Source organism: Etheostoma cragini, chromosome 1 (assembly GCF_013103735.1).
Source record: "Etheostoma cragini isolate CJK2018 chromosome 1, CSU_Ecrag_1.0, whole genome shotgun sequence".
Taxonomy (NCBI): Eukaryota; Metazoa; Chordata; class Actinopteri; order Perciformes; family Percidae; genus Etheostoma; species Etheostoma cragini.
The window spans coordinates 12,330,828-12,346,905 of NC_048407.1; the positions used below are offsets into that span (position 1 = coordinate 12,330,828).

At 39.6% G+C, this 16,078-nt stretch overlaps 1 long non-coding RNA gene across 1 annotated transcript; it reads right to left on the reverse strand.

Moving 5' to 3' along the window:
• Window positions 1-661: 661 nt before the first annotated feature.
• LOC117948972 lies at window positions 662-15,746 on the reverse strand. The gene is made up of 3 exons (XR_004657602.1): window positions 15,734-15,746; window positions 2,761-2,764; window positions 662-716 (listed from the first exon to the last, which is right to left on the reverse strand). It is a non-coding gene; the product is annotated as an uncharacterized LOC117948972 (long non-coding RNA).
• Window positions 15,747-16,078: the final 332 nt, after the last annotated feature.

Below are 16,078 nucleotides of genomic sequence, written 5' to 3' on the forward strand. Positions count from 1 at the left end.
CTTTCCTCTGGATCGATAGGTTACTGCTGTGCTGAATGTCAGGCTGTCTTAACGAGGACACATTGGCTGCTCGGACGCTAGGGGACTTCATGTCTCCACCTACATTAGCATGATGGCCGTGCGTATCGGTTTCTCTGCATGTGTGTGTCTGATGAAAGGAGACAATTGATTCTCACCATTCACTTTTACTTTACAGTATTTGTTTTACTGCAATAGTGGAGCAGGGCAGGTAAAAGTCACAGGAGAGTCAGCTCAAGCTCAATGCATACACAGCACACATATTGTGTCATTGTGTTTATGTGTGGTAACAAAGGTCATTCATGCTATAATTATGAAACACACATCAGCATCATCTCACAAGCAGAAATAAGATTGTATTGTCTCCGCATATGTGTGCATTTGTGGGCATGTGTGCTAGAACTCACAGAAGCACCAAAGGAAGCATTTACAGCACAGTTACTGTACCTTAATATAACCATCCTGTAGAGAAGCAGTTTTCCCATTTGCGTCTTATGGAGACCCCATTTTTACCTAGTATTAAAACCCAATCTGACAGATCACAAGTGGACAGCTCGAAATATAGCTGGAAATACACGCAGGACATAGTGAGATCCAATTACTGGTTTAGGCCACATGTGACCACAGCGTTATAGAAGAGAAGCTGTTCTGACCTGGTTTTAACATCTGTCCTGAGTGATTAGATCACAAGTGGACAGCTCCAGGTGCGTGTGCTTTCACCTGTCTGTAAAATGTGTCTCCAAATGCGTGTTGAGCGACAATTTATGATCGAATCTCACTTCCTCCCGTTCCTTAATGTGGCCCAGGACACAATTTTATTCTCACTGCTGTAAGAATGTGGACATGAGCTCCTCCAACCACCTCTGAATGGGGTTTCCAAGATCCTATCTCAATGTGTCCTTAATGCGTTCTGAGAGAATTTTCACCTGTACTTAGAGCTGTCAACTTGTGATCTGATCACTCAGGAGAGATGTTACTGCCAGCTGAGAACAGGATCAGTGTGTACTACAGTTTGGGCCACATTAAGGACCGCCTACTCAACTGTGAGTGGAACTATTTACTCATTCAAAGTATTTATCATGTCAAAGAAACCACTGAAAGTGAATATCATTCTGTTGGGGATGTGTCCGGTGCTGCCTGATCTTATGTTCCCGGCTGTCTCGAGCTCTTGCAACTGCCTTTGGATCCCTCCGGGTTAGCATATCCCAGAAAGACTCCTTCTTCAGTCAGACGGCTTCCCTAACCACTGGTGTCCACTAGGTTGTTCATAGGTCACCGCCCCGTGAGGCACCTAAGACCACAGCTCTCCACCGCAGTTCTAGCAATGGAAACTTTGAATGTTGTCCACTCAGGTTCAACGCCCCCAACAGGGAGGTCTAAAAGGCTCAGCCGGAGGTGTGAGTTACAAGTCTGTCAAACAGGTTCCTCCTCAAGAGTTTTCCCCCAACCCCTGACCCAACTCACCACCAGATTGTGATCAGTTGACACTGCCTCCCCTCTCTTCACCCGAGTGTCCAAAATATACGGCCTCAGATCAGATGAAACGATTATAAAATTGGTCATTGACCTTCGGCCTAGAGTGCTCTGGTACCAAGTACACTTACGAACATCCCTATGTTTGAACATGGTGTTTGTTATAGACAATGAATGACTCGCACAGAAGTCCAACAACAGACAATCCCCCTGGTTTAGATCAGGTAGGCCGTTCTTCCCAATCACGCCTCTCTCCGTATCTTCATCATTGTCCACACGTGCGTTGAAGTCCCCAAGCAGAACTATGGAGTCCCCCACTGGAGCCCCCAACCGGACTCTATTCAAGGTTTCCAAGAAGGCCGGATACTCTAGATCTAACTGGTTGCAACAAGCTCCGGCTTCTTCCCCCACGGAGAGGTGACATTCCATGTCCTCAGAGCCAGCCTCTGCTGCCCGGGTTAAGTCCGCCGAGACCCCTGACTTTCACTACAACCCATGTGGCAGCACACCGACCCAAGAGGTTCCTCCCACAGGTGGTGGGCACATGGGGTGGACAAAAGGGTGCCACGTAGCTTCTTCGGGCTGTGCCCGGCTTGGCTCTGGGGCAAACCCGGCCACCAGGCTCTCGCTGATAAGCCCTCCGTCTGGGCCTGGCTCCAGACGGGGGGCCCGGGCTTCCTCCAGGCAGGGTCACTCCCTCTCTGCCTTGGTCACTCATTGGGTTTTTTGAACCATTCTTAGTCTGAACCCTCGACCACTTTGCCATGGTAGACCCTACCCGGACCACACAGCTCCAGACAACACAGCCCTCAGGTTCATAGGGACACACAAACCTCTCTACTAATAAGGTGATGGTTCCTGGTGAGGAACCTTTTCCTTGAGGAACCTTCTTTGATTGCCTGAGTGTCAATTTGAGCTCAAAAGTACTTTCTTTGTCATTTTGACATTCTCTGTGTGTGATCCAAGCTGAAACTCCATTAACCGTTCCCAGCGTAGACTCACTTTCTCTTTCCCCAAACGTATTCATGAAGAAGACTGGAAAAAGATGCCGCAGTGGAAATTTGAACAGTATGTGAAATAATATCAAACTCTAAAAGAAGCAAACCCAGTACTATGTCTTTATAAAATATGATGTTTTTCAAATGTGCATATTTTGTTTAAAGCTGAACTAATCATGTGTTCAATAATAACAATGGATCTAAAATGTGTAATGCTCTTCTTGATGACCCCACTGATATCTTTCCGCTTATTGTTTTGATTTTCAAACACCTCTCTTATAAACTTGGTTTCCATCTGCAGCAGGCCTCTGTATTCAGTGAAAATGTTCTGATAAACCCACTGTATGCCAGAAAGACTAAGCAACTAGCTTTTGAACATAAAGGAGCAGCTAAAGAGCCAGATATTTCCCTCAAGAGCATTGTTTTCCAACACATTTTCCCTAACAACTTTATGAGGTGATAAGGGTTTGTTCACAGCTTGTTCCAAAAAGAATCAATTAATGCAGTTTTTAATGCATCTTGTTTCATAAGGAAATTTACCTACATGTTTAGATATTTGCTCTTTTTTAGTTGTTTTCATTTGCTTTCTCTATTACTTTAAAACTCAACCTCAGAATAAATATGAGGATCTTTATTCAATTCCCATTGTTTCTTACGTGTCAAAGAACCGCTTGCAATTGCACCTGCTGAAAAAAAAAACTGTGTTACCTGGCAAAAGCCACAATGGATGCAATGTCTATCTCGGCTGGGGAAATTCCTGAGTCCCTTTTCCCCTCCCTCTCTTTTTTTTCCCTCTACTTCACCATCAAATCCCCACCACACACACACACACACACACACACACACACACACACACACACACACACACACACACACACATACATACACATCCCTGCCACACACACCCTTGCTACACTTGAAGTCACCAAAGGTCAACCTCTTTAATCTCAACTGACACAATCATTATTGGATTCTCCTCAGGACTTCTAATAAATATGGATACACATACACACACAGGCAAGCTGGTACACACACAGGCACATTTGCTCACCCTCAATTTCTATTTGTTGAATCCACTTACAGTACAAGTAGATGCATTTTGTTGCCATTACCTTTGTGCTGTGATGTAGTCCCCCCAAAGTCACACACACCCGTCCCCCCCATAAGCACCACCACACTCAATAACACATATAGCACAAGTATTGCAAATGACTGGGTATGTGTTATCAAAATACTTACCCTGCTAATTTACTCTCTGCACTGAGCGCAATCAGCTGTCTGCTCTAAGCCATCTTCCGTCACTCTAGAGTGAAAACAAAATGACTAAAGTGAAAGTTCTGTTACAATTTTTGGACCAATGGAAACAATTCCTTGCACATTTCTAAGTGAGTATACCGAAATCCTGGAGCTTTCTCTAAGGCGTACACCTGCATAATGTAGACTATACTACTGTGGGGCGGTTACAAAAATTCTAAATTCAAACCTATACGTTTTACAGAGGAACATTGGAACATCATTTTTAGCCAAGTTTGACAGTCCTACACTACTGCCCTTGTGGCTTGCATAAAATGTGTCTTCACTGATACTTCTGCTGCTGAAATGTTTTATCAAGAGAAATAGCATTCTCAGTCAGATGTAAAATTGTGATAGCTTTAATTTCACACATGTGTGGGCACAATGGATTTGAGTGTGGGGGTGTGGACCACTGGGAACATGAAACGTATTTGTTTCTTTCCTTTTCAGCAGAGCAGAGTCTCGAGAGTTACGGATCACTAAGAGTCTCCACTGAGTCACTGTGGTCATAATGTCAGCCTAGGGCTGCACACTTGGGACCTAAAATCAAAATCACGATTAATGGCACATTTGACCTCGGTAACGATAAATAAACCATAATTGATTACGTTGTTCTCAATAATCTTTCTGAAGCCGAAACATTTCCATACAATGGACACTGCTCAGCTGACTCGGACCCCGTGTTTGAGTTGTCCTCCATGATGCTTTCCATGCGTCTGACTAACCCGGGCAAAGTCACGTAACTACACACATGGTAGAATGTTTTTAAGGAGAAAGTAGGTCTGTCAACAGGAATAAAGTATCTAAATTATCATCATGGGAAAAATTTGCAATAACAACTTCAGAATTTTGATGGCGATACATTTCAATTTATCGTCCAGCCCTATGTTAGCCTAATGTTAATCGCTCAATAAGTTTATAGCCCCATTCTTCTTAGTAATTGTTACAGTAGTTTTGTAAAACTACATGATAACATAGGTTGCCAATTTTGTGAGGAAAAACAACAGCATTGGTTGTTTGTTTGAATCTTAAAATGAGTTTTGTTTACATTTTCCTGAGAAATAACCTTTTGATAAGAAATCGTCTGTCCTGTTTACATAGCTGAAATGAGTGTTATACCACCACAACGACAAGTCTAAGAGAGGAGGTCTCGTTGGAGAACAGGGTGTACAAGCCAGAAACTCTGGTGTACAACCCATAGCCAACCAACGATCAGCATTGTTTGCTTTTATAAAACAGGTAGCTCAAATTTAGATCTGATTGGTTCATAGTCGTGATATAACAGCCACATACCATGGCTATGATGGTATGGTACAGTATGTGCACAATAAGTATCACTCCGTGTTTGAGAAAAAGACATTGGACTAACAAACCAATAGCTCGTGCCACTGAGGGAAGCCATTCATCTGCACACACACTGACACAGAGCTGGTGTAAAATTGGCAAAGTATCCCTTTAAGTACACACTATAGTTAGAATATTTTCAACACTTCACCTTGCCGTCAGACAGCTCCTTCTAACGGAAAACTGAAGCCGCTATCTTTGCTCTCTTCAAAGCCACCAGACTCCATTGATAAAAACAGACATTTAATCTTACAGAACACAGCTCTCTGACTCCGCTGATCACTCAAAAGAGACCTGTTTAACCTATCTCAGCTAAGCCCGGAGCCTACTAGACCAAACCTAAAAAAAACTCTGAACTCAAAGTTAATGGATTTAATTCTATCCAATATGAGTAATAAAAAGCATTTTCTGCCGGTGTAGTTGACCTTGGAATTAGTGATCACTGCCCCGTGACCTGTATCAGGAGTATTTGCCTAAAGAGATCCCCAAATTATTGTAAAGCGCCACTTTACACATCATGTTAGTCCTGGACTATGGTGATGTATTTATAGACACGCATCCTCTTCAACTCTTAAATCTCTAAACGCAGTCAATCACTCTGCCTTGAAGTGTATAAGCAGTTTTGTATGGTACACATTATTGTATTTCTATAAAAGGGTTGGATGGTCTTCTCACCAAGAAAGATGTGACACTCACTGGTATTTCTTTATCTATAAGGCCCTTTTTGGAATACATCTTACCCGCCATCTTACCATACAGAATGACTTTGTCATTCAAAGGGACCTTATCAGAGTCTCTTTGTTGACTGGCTTTTAATTCGTGTTGTACAAGTTCTTTTCTTAACATGGAAAAGCTTCTTTTAGTTTTTGTGCACCTGACTCTTGGAACAAAATATGACACTTCCTTAAAATCAACTCACTTGTGCCTTTTGGACATTTTAGAAATCTAATTTTGGACCTTTAAAAATCTACTTGTAATTGCTTTACATAGTATTTATTTTGCATCCCGGTTGTCCTGATCTGTTTATCACATTGTTTTTCCTTTACTAAAAAGTTTTAGTTTCTGTCTATGCTTTTATGATGATGTTTCTTCTCTGTGTTGTTTTCTTTGCCTTTGTAACTCAGTGTCATTGTGAATCAGGGCTGCCCCTCAATGATCTTCCGAGTTTAATTAAAGGTTCCATGGGTTTAAGCCCAGTGGTGCTTTGAGCTAAATGCCCAAGTTGGTACTTTAACATGATCGCAACCACAATGCTGGCATGCTTATTTCAAACAGTTCCACAAGTTCACCATCATAGTTTAACTTAATGTCAGCAGGCTAACATGTGCTAATTGGCACAAATTGCAGAGTTCACCTGAGTGTAGTAAATTAAAAAGTCAGTGAATCCAGAAGTTGATACTGTGGGCGACATGCATGTCTGGACCAAACTGCAAAGCTTTTCCCTCAAAACCACCAATGTCAAACTTATGGTGGTGTTAGAGGAAAAAATAGGAGATCATCAACATCAACAATTCGTCCTCTGGGGACGATGAACGTCTGTACAAATTGTCATCCCAGTCCATCCTATAGGTTAGATATTCCAGTGTGGGTGAAAGTGGTGGCCCAACCAACCAACTGACCGACGGACTGACTGACCCACTGACCCATATTGCCATTCCTATGCCGCTAGCATGGTTAAATCTTTTTGGATTAGGCATATGGGTTGCTTCGGAACTCACTAATAATCAACCTTTTTGTCTTTAGGAATGAGGACTTGTTGGCAGTGAAACATTTATCTATTATTTAAAGTTTTTTATATTTTTACATGCTCTGTACAGAAAACTCTTTTCTTGAAGGGTAATATTAATTATTCTTGGATGTCCCCCAACGTTGCATGCATTCACACAACACAAGGTTGCTCTGGGAGATACATTTATAATCCAAGCTGGCAGTCACCAACTTTCCCCAAGCTACAATGGTGTGATGAAGCACTAGCCAATGACAACAGCTAGACACTTACTTCATAATTCAATATCCTCCAGGAAATAGCCAGCAATGTATATTTAAACACTTTCCAAATAATGGATGGAATATGCGATTTGGATAAGGTCTTCCAAGATGACGCCCCATTCATACCAATGGATGTTGCTGTCTTTGGCCATAATGCATTCACATTAGTCTCTCTCTCTGGCTGAACTTGGCTGACTGCCAGTAGGCATGATTGATGTACAATCAATATGTTCACAGATCTCATAGAGGCTTTTAAAAAATAACTAAAAGTTAACCAATAGTTGTAATAAGTAAAAAGCTAGTACTACTGTGTTCAATATGGTGATAGTACTGCATATCACATCACTGTTCTAGGGAGATTGTCCAAATGGAGGAGAACACAAACATCACAGTTCTCAGTGTGTGCTCCATTATAATCAATCTCATGCATTAAACCAAAGTAACTACGCACGGCCTCACCCTGACGAGTGCCCTTAGGAAGTTTTACATTAAGTGTGTTTCTATCTGCATTTAACATTATCAGTCAAAGGTATATTGTTATTTTTGAAAGAAACAAAATAGTCAAACTACAATAGGCTAAAACCCAACCTTCCTTTTGAGTTTGATGCTCTTATACTTTGTCACCTTACTTTCTTGTCTGCACCCGCAATTCTTACTTACACTTTAAGGTTGCCGCCTAACAACAAATGTTTTGAGGTGTGTTTGAAATCAGCCTATACTGCTGTTTTTTGGGTGAGGACGGTTTTGATATTACCCAAGGGTTTACCATCTTTGTGCAGGGCCTTAAAGGAGAAAAAGGGGGACCACAGACCGCATAATGGACAGAGCTTAGATTTTCATACTACACCTCTGCAGAGCGCCACAATATCCTGTCAGTGTTGACATGCACATTTTTTAGCTTTGTCAATTATTGAGCTTAAGTAGCTAATTAAACAATTAGCTTTAGTTGAAAAAAAAAGTTACTGTTAAATGAATTCTATTTTAACTGTATTACTTACTGATAGTATGAGTAGTGCCATTATGCTGTAGTTCACAATGTGTCAGTGGTTCTTAATGACCATCAAAGTGTGATAGCAGGGGCACATTGTTAGGAAAAGCTGTCAAAATAAAATTTTAATTCGCTCTCGAAGGGCGCCATTGATTGTTTTTATGCAGCAGTAGGTACACCAGTAAAATTATAGGACAGCACCAATATGTTTTAATGCTTTTTGTCTCTGTGGCTCTCTCTTTCCACAGTAAGTCATAATGCTGTTTCCTAATGAGGTTTGGCTGTTTGGAAACTTCCACTGCAAATTATAGTGAGCCAAAATTAAACCTCTGCCTCGTCAGCCCTATTTGAAGGCATTAAGGCTGATGAATAATTGAGTTTGGTGCTTACGCTGTGACATCTGTTATTTATGATATAAAATATAGGTCTTATTAGTGTCTCTTCTGACCACACATGCACACTTTACCTTCATTAGTTTTACCATGTAAACATGTTTTGCAGTGTAAACAGGCTAACAAAATGTGCGTCCATCAAAGTGGAAAGACAGGATGGGGCTGCCCACAGCAGTGCATATGGTTTTACAGTATCTGAATATTTCAGAAGAATGACTCCTATTTTCCACCTGGGCAGTGGTGTAGAGACAGAGGCATAGAATGAAAAAGTGTAATTTGCAACTTTCCCCCACAGTGGATCTGTAGAGAAAACACCTTTTGGCTGTTTGACTGTGCACTTGGCCTGTCAGCACACAGCTGGAAGTGAATCTCAGCAGAACTGAGGATGATCTAGGCACTGGAGAGAAAAGCCAGGTAACTACAGTCTAATAACATAGAATAAACCAGTCTAGCAAAACAGAAAAGCCCAACTGTGCCAAGGTCTCAAAAACAAACGTCTGTCTCATTATGTGTACTTGTATTTTAAGGGATTTATCTCCAAAAGCAAGTGAAACTCTCTTGAGAAAATACAACGTTTTCTGGCTTTGCAGATGCTAAAATCTCTCAGGTCTTGTTGTGATGAAATGAGGGAACATTCTCAAATCTGGCAAATACTGCAAACACAGTGTGATATTTTACATTTACATATTTTGAAATAAATTTCAATCAATGTTAAAATATCTTCATCAAAGTGTGGCCACCACCATCATGAGTAATCAAATGAGGCTCCGTATTAGTAGTTCTTTCAGGCTTATTTTAATTTTGCAGATTAAATACTTCTTGGTGCTCTTTTTGAAACTCCTCACACACAAGGCTGTTTTTGTGCTCTAACTAGTGATTGCATCAGATTTTATACTTCTGCTCGGTCATGCCGTTTTTATTAGCGAGGGGAGAAAGGGGTCAAGGAGCAATACAAAATGTGTTAAAGGAACTAATTGGAGTGTGTGTGCATGTGTGTGTGTGTTGGGAACCGACACACTCAGAAGGTGAATAGGGAAAATAATTGAGGTGAGAGAGGTGAACGCAGGCTTGGTTTTCTGTGTTTTGTCACCGAGCAGATCATTTGTTTGAACCAAGAGCTGTTTCATCACAATAGCTTAACGCACCTTGACCCAGTAAAGATAAATGGTACTCAATGACATGACCCTTGATCTGCAGTTATATAGCGTAGTGACCTGTTCCAGTTTAGGATTTAATCTTCTGAAAAGTGGGTAAGTTTGTGTTTAAGTTAAAAGATTAGCTATTAGGAATAGTCATATCTGATTGTAAGTTAAAAAATGCAAGTTTTTTCTCTCGACCTGTTTTAAACACCCAATGTGGACCTAAATATAATGCATTTTACCTAAAGTGTAGTTGTCACATAATTGAAACTAATCCTTCTTCTTTGATTAGAGTTTTATGTTCGTACGCATTTCAGATTATATGTATCACCCTGGTTTTTACATTGTTGATTTGATTTATTAATTGCTGATATTTAGCAGGTTATTTAAATTCAAAATGATACATTTCAATAAACTTCTAAACCCAGACTGATGAGACTAAACTCTACACATACATTACTACAGGACAAGCATTTAGAGAGGAATTATTTAATAGATAGATAAATTGAAAGGTCTACTGTGAGACCCAATACCATACTACTATCAATCACCATAATAATATTAATAATAATAATATACGTATACATACAATATAAGTATAAGATAGATCTTACACCACACATACGGTACTTTCAAATTCCATCTCACATGGAGAGTTTATTTTCTTTTCTATTAATGCTGCCATAAGATAAGGTTGTAAATGCAGTGGAAATGGCTGTGTTGAATGAATAGACTGCACAAGTAGAGCAAATTACAACTGTAGGAAATTACTGTAGGAAAATGTCTGGACAACATCTGCTGATTCTATTAAAGGTCTCCAAACTATTTCACCTCTGACGCTTAAGATGCCTTTCCTTGCAGAACGTTTTCCATCTAGGTTTGGTTCTAATTCCTGGAGTTTGACTAAAAAGGGTGAAATTGGAGCTAAATGACCCTGACCTACTCTGCCTCTGCAGCTAAGACTATACCTGCCACAGAAATGACTGTTTCCTTTCTAAGAATAGCTGGCAGTCATCATTTATCAAGCAGGCTGCGACTCACATCTGCACCCTGGTGTGTTTAACCAGTTTTAATGCACAAAGTTGTAAGTTCTGTACAAGCCACTCTGCTCTGGTTCCAGCAGCAGTCTTCACAATTTCCAGATGGTTTAGATTAGGAAGAAAAACACAATACACCATTTTTGGCCACTTTTGTAATGTGAGTGTCTGTGCTTGAATATACTAAAATAGTGGGTGAGATTGTCTTTAGATGGAATACTACTGTGGCCAAGACGGTTCAACACAAATACAAAAGCCACAACACAAACAAAAAAGCTTTGACACAAACACAAAAGCCACAACACAAACAAAAAAGCTACGACACAAATGCAAAAGCTACAACACAAACGCAAAAGCTACAACACAAACGCAAGAGCTACAACACAAACGCAAAAGCTACAACACAAATGCAAAAGCTATAACACAAACGCAAAAGCTACAACACAAATTCGAAAGCTATGACACAAGTGCAAAAGCTATGACACAAATTCAAAAGCTACAACACAAACACATAAGCGACAACGGAAAAGAGACGATTACTGTGTAATGTGATATGTGATTGTCACCAATTAAGCAAAGTTTTTCTTTTCTTTTTCTTCTTTTTCTTATGTATAAAGACGCTGGCCGCCATTTAGATAACGTTATGGCTGTAGCTTCATAGCCCTAATTGCAGAGTATACATACATGTGAAAATAAAAAAAGATGTTGAATAAAATTGCATATTCGTAAAAATCCCATCAGCGTCAGTAATCATAATTAGCCAGGAACCAATTTTCTTTTACTTCAAAAAAACCTACAAGAACTTTCTTCCTGCTCATCCACCGGCTCCGTTTGTCAACAACACGCTCACTTCCGTTGTCGCTTACACAGTTGTGTTGTAGCTTTTGCATTTGTGTTGTAGCTATTGTGTTTGTGTTGTGGCTTTTGTATTTGTGTTGAACCGTCTCGTCCACCGTAGTCCTGACCACCACAGAATACAAAGAGGAGCAAAAGCATTGACAGAGTGGAGAAGAACAAGTAAGTGGGATTTCCTCTGGGTGACACACAGATTAAAAAAATGACACTTTCATTTTTACATTACCAAACACTAAATAATTGTCCAAAAGTAAATCATTAAATTATTGGACTATTATTTACCAAGAATTCCACACAGGATTATTCACAGTGAGATTCTCTCTTGTTGTAATGGCAAGCCTCATTGGACCACATTACTGATCAACACTGCAACATAAGAGCTTTAATTAAATCACTTAACACATGCTTCATTACAGAATGGAAACATTTGGATTTTTCTGCATAGTTGCTCTCTTATTAATTAATGTGTTGATCAACTAATTGAAGAAACAAGAAACCGCTCAACTAAGGTTGACGTCCTTTTAAGTCACCATGGCAATTAGCCACAGATGATGATAACAGATTGTATCTGTTAGGGCACACAGGAAATATGCTTTCATCTAGCTTTTTAATGTCTATTAAATCAAGTCAAGTCAAGAATCGCAATTGTATTGTTCAAATAAAAATATGTCAGTAGTTTGTTTGCCTGTGTTTTGGTATTGGATGAATCTCAGTATTTAGAGTGGATTTATTTTTGCATTGTGAATTTTAGAACACTTAAAGCATTATTTTACACATTTGCTTAATGTGTCTTTTCGCATCTAGATGTGTTTTGTCCTTGGCCACAGTAACTACATGCTCATAAGGGACTGGAAAGATAGTATAGGATAGTTTGTCATTCACAGACAAGAACCTGCTCCAACTATGTGCTATGGCAGTAATCTAGTAACTATGAAGTTAAGGAGTACTAAGAACAGATAAACAGCATTACAATAATGAGCCTGCAGTGAATGCTCGGCTAATGAGACAAGAAGATACGGAACATGCTATGGTGACTTTTATTCCAGCTGAGGAATGTTGCCCTGGTGGTGACTGAGGTGATAGAAGTTTGTTTTTAACACATGAGTAGCTGTGTCAAAAAAAAAAAATCCTTTAAAGTATGTTTCAAAAGGAACTTATAAAACCTGGGGGCCTAATATGCTTATTATTGAATATAAACACTAAATGTCATGTATAATTTAAAAGTTGTGTGTGGGTGTATAAGGAAAAACATTTGAAATGGAGCACTGCAGAAAACAAAATGTAATTGATGTTTTTGATTATTTTTGACAACACAAACATGTGGGAAACAGCTGTAACAATGCAAATGTTTTAAATTACTATATTTTTTTGCCAAAAGGGCAGACCTTCAGAATTGATTAGAATAAGTAGCCTAAAGAGGCTTCTCTTTCCTTTATGCATTGTACTACTCTTTATCATCCCACAAATACACGGTCTACTATTCGTACTGCCCACTCATTTAGTACAAGTCATGAATATACAAGTCAAAGTGAAGGAATAGGAACTGCAAAATAAAGCGAGGTAGCTTCACAAGCAAAAAGGAAACACAGGTCACACTCAGGTCTTTTGAAAGAAACAAAGAATAAAACATGGTGTGAAAAGCCCTTTAGGCTGTCATTCACACTCCCAATTAGCCTGGTAATCCTCAAATCTAAACGGTTTGTCCTGTCTTACATCACAGAGTACTACCCACACGATCAGACTGTTGTTATCACAGCTGTAACAATGTCTTTTCCCTCCTTCCTCACACACACACGCAAACATTACATCTAAGACAATGTCATAGCAGAAACATTACAGCAAAAAGTCATTTCCCCAAATGTGTTGTGTCTTTAACAGCGTTGTAAAGAGAGCTCTGAGGCGGAGACCCATATTAGAGGCCTGAGTGGCTGTTGAGCCAGCAGATGCTAAGGCTCTGGCCTTTTTAGCTTCAACACAAACAGAGTCCAGGAATTTGCGTGTCTCACCTAGAGCTGTCAGTTTGATGTGCCAAACACAGATTCACTCCCCTTTATTTGTAAGAGAGCTACTAGCAGTGCTTTACAATGCAAATTCCACTGTATCCTTTTATGTGGAACCTTGCTAACATGCCTGTTGTGTCATGCTTTTCCGCAGAGATGCTTTAAATGCTGCACTCTCAAAGCCATGGTCAGGATCAACGGTTCTGCTGCTCTTAACCTGGAGTTAATTTTTCATGAGTGGAAAAAACTCTGAGTCAAGCTGGGCGCTTCCAAAGCAACCCATCCTCATGGGTGGACTCATGATAGAGAATTATTTAGATGTGAATGGAAAGGAACGTTGGAGAGCGTGTAAGAGAGGGAGGAGGAATTGAGATAGTACCTGCTCTTTCTTCTGGTTTTATTGCCGAGCTATGGTCAGATATGGCATCATGCATTTTCTCTGGGGCCGTTATCATTTTACATAAAGTTCAGCAAGTGTCAAAGGAAGAACACTTAGCTTTTGGCCTGTTATGATACATATATTTGTCATGTGTTGTACAACCAGGTTTATACCCAACTTGAAGTAGACAGGTTTATCAGCAATCAGCTCACTTTTATTATTTATGATGAGGGAAACAGCTTGTGTTGGTAGATGGTGGCAATTTTGTTACTGCACTGTTTGCTTCAAATGAAACATAGTGTGCTGATAAGGCCTGCAAAAACACACTGATGTCCTCTGATGTCCTCTACATTCTCCAAGCCTTCCCTGAACAAAAGTGTATCTGCTTATCACACACAATTAGTGCACAGCCCCAAAGTAAGCACTGGAATATTAAGCTCATGCATGCACACGCACGCAAATGCACACACGCATGCATGCACACAAACACACACACACACACACACACACACACACACACTTTTCCAACATTAAATCAATTAGCCCATCCGATGATGATTAACAGCACAAAGACAGCACACATTTCTGCACAGTAGGCTATTTTTGTTTTAGATATGTTACTTTCTAGTCCACATAGACCTCACTGATTTTAATGAAAAGCAATTTCTGCATGCCAAATGCTGTCAGGAACAAAGATGTATGAGTATCACATCAGGGCTATCCACTTATGAGAAATGTGAGCTGTCCAGCACAGACTTTGTTTCCGCTTTCAAGTCTCATCTGTTTTGTGGTTTACAGAGACGCATTTGAATATGGGTCAAATCAATTTGCATTTGGGATATCTCTCTATGCTGACAGGAAGGAGATCATTATCTTCTTTTCCTCACTGGAACGTCTGTTACCCTATGCTGTAACATCATAAAGTTCCTTTTTTTTTAAATATCAAAGCCAGTACACACAGAATATGAATAAATACATAATGTATATGACATCAGTGATGAAAGCAAACATAAAATCCGTTTGTGAAGTTGTGTTATAATGGTCTGTGGGTGCTGCCAATGTTTTGTATTGACTATTACAGTCAGTAAAGCTTTATGTGATTTTTAAATGATTAGTTATCGAGTTTTAGTATTATCTAGCAGGGGTGGAGCCTTATTTTGGCACACAATAACAGGCTGTTAGTTCAGGGTATTCTGAATCTGCAGTCACTTTACCCAGAAGAATGCAACATAGTGGGATGTGAAATACCACTTTATCTCCCCATTTTTTATTCTTAGCTTCAGTAGTTTGTCTTTGCATGCCACTGTGAAAGGCAGGGAATAGGAGGCAATTTGATCAGATATTCATTATTTTCATGTCATTGAGTCCTTTGCAGATGAGAAATAGCTGTGAACTCTGCTTACAGTGCGTGCAGGTGATTCCTCATGAGAGCTGACAAGTGTTTGGGCTGTACTTGTACCTCGTCTGTAATGTGCTCTGCCATTGGGGACCTAGACCTGTTTCTTACAGTTAAATGCTTTTACTGACTGGTCTTGCTCAAATAACCAAGTAGCGGTTCCTCACTGTCATTTTTGAACGCAAAAAACTACAAGCTTCAGTAAAAGAAAAAACTCATATTTACATTTAAGAAATGGCTCTGTGTAATTTGAAAGGGTTAGTATTACAGTCAAACTCCATGAAAATGTGTACTCTGGAAGTCTGTGCAGCATTTAGCCATGAATGGAAAGAGTATTAGAATATTCAGGTAAAAGTTATTAAGTAAAAGTACTGTTACTTTAAAGAAATGTTACCAAAGTTTTTAAAAAAAGGTACTCAGACAAAGAAAAACAAGTAGGTTTGTTAATATAATAACTATTACTGCGTTAGATTACCAAAATGGGAGAGTACATGATCATGTTATTTGATAGAACTATTAAATCCAAGCACCTTAAGGTTACAAAATAAAGTGCATTGTGTCAACGTATAAACAAGTGGTACAACATCACACCATCCCCACGTACAACAGTCTTCCTAGAATTAACCACAAAGAGACAAGACTCAAACAACTGAACAAAAATGACGATAAATAAAAAGAGCCACAGAATGCACACGACAGCAGTGGTTGCAACAAGTCTTATTTGGCTATATCAGTTAGATAACATGACACTTCTCATAGAACAAGCAGTAGAATAAA